The sequence below is a fragment of the Chrysochloris asiatica genome, unplaced genomic scaffold (assembly GCF_000296735.1).
Source record: "Chrysochloris asiatica unplaced genomic scaffold, ChrAsi1.0 scaffold00035, whole genome shotgun sequence".
NCBI lineage: Eukaryota > Metazoa > Chordata > Mammalia > Afrosoricida > Chrysochloridae > Chrysochloris > Chrysochloris asiatica.
The window spans coordinates 603,426-608,379 of NW_006408553.1; positions in this window are offsets into that span (position 1 = coordinate 603,426).

The following is a 4,954-nucleotide window of genomic DNA, read 5'->3' on the forward strand; positions in this document are numbered from 1 at the left end:
ATATCAAGGAAGGTGTCCTGGTGTGGTGCTGTAGGATAAGAACTGGACTGAAATGTCGTTTTTAACCACAAGGTCAGCAGCTGAAACTCATCAATAACTCCTCAGACATCCTCTGTAATTTCGCTATGACTCAGAACTGACTTGACGGCATGTAACAACAAAAACAACAGCAACGTTAAGGAAATGGCTCACACAGTTGTAGAGGTGGACAAGTCTCAAGTCCATGGGTCACATGCCAAGCTGGAGGCTTCTGATTCACATAACTGCAGGAATGATGAATCCAAGATTGACAGGTCAGACAGCAGGCAGGCAGGCAGGTCAGACAGGTAAGATGGCAAGCTGCTGACAATTCCCAGGATGCTCAGAAATAAAACAGGCTGGCTGTGGTGGCTGTGTACCGTGGAGCCAGTTCCGACTCATAGCGACCCTGTACAGGGTTTCCGAGGTTGTAAATCTTTACGGGAGCAGAATGCCTTATGTTTCTCCTGCGGAACAGCTGGTACTTTCGAACTACTGACCTTGCGGTTCGCAGCCAGATTCATAACCACTATGCTACCAGAGCTCTTTATAAAACAAGCTACAGGCTTAAATATGTCGAATCTGGGGTTGGATTATGGGCCAGACACAAGATTCAGATCCAGCAAAAAAGCAAGTAAGATTATGTTGAGTGTCAGATATATTGCAAGCAGACCACATTCCTGAGGAAATGTCCTTCCACTTGATTGGCTGTTGCTTATATTATATTAGATCTTACCATGAGTGATTATTGTTGTTGTTGTTGTTGTTAGGTGATGTTGAATTGGTTCTGACTCACAGCGAACCTGTGCACAGCAGAAAGAAACACTGTCCAGTTGAGTGCCTTCCTCACAATCGTTGCTGCTGCCACTGTGCCAGTCCATCTCATTGGGGTCTTCCTCTTTTGTGCTCACTCTCCAATTTACCAATCATGATGTCCTTCCTAGGGATTTTTCCATCCTAATGATATATCTGAGGTATGAGAGATGACACTTCCTCATCCTGGATTCTAAGGATTATTCTGATTGCACTTCTTTCAACATAGATTTCTTTGTTTTTCTGGAAGTCCATAAAACTTTTAATATTCTTCTCCAACACCATAACCGTAAATAAAATGAATCAAATCTGCTATGGGCTTCCTTATTCATTGGGACAGCTTGCAAGATGACAGACTAGGCAGATGCATTAATTACATAGATCCTCTAAAACAAAGATATGAAAAACTAAATGAAAAAGACACAGATGAAAATTTGGGAATCTTGAACTTCAGAGGAAAGGTTAGAGAAGTGGATTGAGTCTTTGGAGGAGAAGCTAAGCAGGGATGGTGAGAGAGGAAGACTGACTGGTAAACAGATGGACATACACAGAGTGACCATCTTATAAGCAGCTTTGGCAACAGAAGTTGGCCAGGCAGAGCTGATTCACTCTGGCAATGGGAAAGGTGTTATTCTTTCTTTTCCTCTATGCTCCCCTGGTGATCAGAGGTATGTCCAGGCCTAAACTCATCTACCCCATCATAGCCCCCACTCTCTAGGAATTTGAAGCCACATAGTTAGGAGACACACCAGTATGAGACAGAGGCCTATTTCACCACTTTGATGTGCCGCTATGGCCTGGATTGAGGGGACGGTTGGCTCCAGATCTACAGAACCTATGGAGAAAACCCTCCATAAACACACACAAGAAAACAAAACAACCACCCAGATTTTTCTCCTCTCTGGTCCATCAGCTGCACTGTTTTGTTTTGGGTCTTTATTTTTGTTTCACTGCTTTTGTTCATTTATCTATTTGCCTCCTTCTTCTCATTCTATTCATTTTGATTGTATCCTTTCTATTTCTGTTTTTGCTTTTACTTCTTTTTTTCTGATTCTCATTTCTCGTCTTCTTTTTCTTTCCTCTTCTTGATCTTTCTTTACTTTCTGTTCAGCTCTTTTACCTCCTCATGTCTTCCATTGCTTTAGTATCCCTAGGCTGAAAAGCAAGTTTTAGAGTATTTCTGACATCTATTTGTGCATTTTCCTTCTTTCTTGTCTTCCTAAGGAATTTTTGCTTTTCTCCTGGCTGATATTCTTGATGTAATCCAACAACTCTTCTGGTCTTTAGTAACTGGTGTCTAATGTCTCAAATTTGTTCTTGAGATAATCTCTAAATTCAGGTGGGATATATTCAAGGTCATATTTGGACTCTCATGCACTTGTTTTAATTTTGTTCAGCTTAGGCCTTAACTTGCATATAAGCAATTGGTGGTCTGTTCCACAGTCTGTATCTGACTTTTTGTGGGCTGATGATATGGATTTTTCCACCATCACATCCCAATGTTATAGTCAATTTGATTTCTCCCTATTCCATCTGGTAAAGTACATGTGTATAATCATCTGTTGTGGTTTTTTATAAAGGTATTTGCAATGAATGTCTTGCAAAATTCTATCATGTTATATCCAACATCATTTTTATCAGCATGGCCATGTTTTCCAAATATTGATCCTTCCTCTTTGTTTCCAGCCTTTGCATGTCAATCATTAGTAATTATCAGTACATTTTGATTGCATGTTTGAAATTTTTCAGACTGAAGCAGTTGATTGAATTCTTCAATTTCATAATCATTGTTTTTAGTGGTTGACGATTAAATTTGAGTAATATTGGTATTAACTAGTCTTCATTGTAGTCGTATTAATATTATCCTATCACAGAGAATGTTATACTATAAGATATATCTTGAAATATTCCTTTTGATGATAAATGCAACACCTTTCTTCTTGAATTTGCTGTTCCCAGCATAGTAAACCATATGATTATCAGATTCAACATAGCTAAAGCAGTACATTTTAGCTCACGAATGCCTAGGTTACTGATCTTTATTCATTCCATTTCATTTTTGACAGCTTCCAATTTTCCTACATTCATACTTCATATACTCCATACTCGAATTATTAATGGATGTTAGAGCTCTTTCCCTCATTTTGAGTTGTGCCCCATAAGCAAATGAAGGTCTTGAAAGCCTTACTCCATTAGTGTCATCAAGGTCAACTCTACTGTGAGGAGGTAGCTCTTCCCCAGTCATATTTTGAATGTCTTAGGGGCTGATCTTCTGGCACTATATCTAACAATATTCTGGTGCAATCTAAAAGTGTAAATAAGATTTCAATATTCATATTTCAATATTCATAATGTTTCAATATTCAGTATTCTGGTGCTATCTGAAAGAATGAATAAGATTTTCATTGACTAAAGGTTCACAACACTTAACAACCACAACAACAAGCAATCAAAAGTTTTCTGCCTCTCCTTCTTCCTAGTCTGTAAACTCAGCTGACACCTGTCCACCATGGATGACCCTGCTGACATTTAAAATACCAGTGGCATAGCTTCCAGCATCACAGTAATATGCTAGCCACCGCAGTGAGACAAAGTAACAGATGAATACTGGATCATGGGAGATTGCTACATCTTAACTGCCAATCCACTGAGAATCCAGTCAAAGTAACATAAAACCTTAACTACCATGAACAGAGGAGTTTAAAACACACACAGACACACACCAGAAAAGCAACCTATGGATCACAACTTAATCTGTAATCTGTCCTGAGAATGGCACAGAACCAAACAGCTTTGAGTTTTTTGGTGCCTGGTGTTACCATTAGTCCAGGGCCATCTCAATGGCAGCTAGCAGACAGCTTGATTCAATTGTGTGTGGATGTATGTTTGTGTACTATTTGTTTGTATCATAATATTTTAAGAACAGCTCCTCTTTTAAATCTGCCCTACTACCTCCACTTTGTTTAAATTTATAAATTTGAATCATGCTAAATATATGGGTTGTCCTCTAATTCTCAAGATTAACTAAACAGGAATACTCCCAGACAGTTTAAAATATTTGTGATACAAACAACACTGTAAAACTCATGGCTGAGGCTATTCTAAAAAGCTCATTGAGGATATTGTTCATTATACTATAGTATGTCTGCTCTATGAGGACCCTAGGGAGAAATATCTGGAAGGCTTAAGTATCTGGAATAGTTTTGTACTTGCTAAGCAACTGGTCTATTTTTGTCATAAGAACAGTGTGAATAGCATAATTAGTCAAGATTTTGTTTTCAAATAATCTGTTTGAAAGCTTAGAGCCAAATTTGTAGTTTCTCTATTTAAAATGCATGGGCCTTTATCGTTTGTATTTTAACATGGTATTTTCCTCAATCCTAGTCCCATTCTATGTCTCTAGCCTTGTTTTGTTTTTTCTTTGTTACTTGCTTTAGCAATGTGACTTTTATTCATCCATTCATCTTGTATCCCTATAAGCTACTTCTAACTCATTTTTTAAAGTTAAGAAAAATATTAAGAAAGTGATAGATAGATAGATAAAAGAAATATAAATATTGTGAAAATATAATACACAAAGTGTGAAGAAAAATTGGAAGTCATAAAAAAAGGAAATGCAACACTTGAAGATGATATCCTAGGTATTTATTCATTCTTTCAGATAGCACCAGAATACTGAATAGCCTAGGTATTTATGAGCTGAAATGAACTGGTATTGACAATCTTTAATCTGAAATCCCATGATCTTCTATGCCTGGAATGATAAATTGAAGAGAAATGACACACCTTCAGTGCCATAAAGAACATTTTAAAATGTATCCTGAAGTACAACACTGTCAATGAAAGAATAATAACCATAGATCTATAAGAAAAAACAGTTAGTACAACTACTATTTAAATTTATTCACTCACCAATAATGCCAAAGATGAAGAAATTGAGGATGTTTACTTATACCTGCAGTCTGAAATTAATCAAACATGCAATCAAGAAATATTGATAATTACTGGTGACTATAATAATAAGTTGCACTTGACCCAAGCCATGTTATTTTCAATAACCTCATATGTATGCGAAAGCTGGAGAGTAAATAAGGAAGACCATAGAAGAATTGATGGTTTTGAG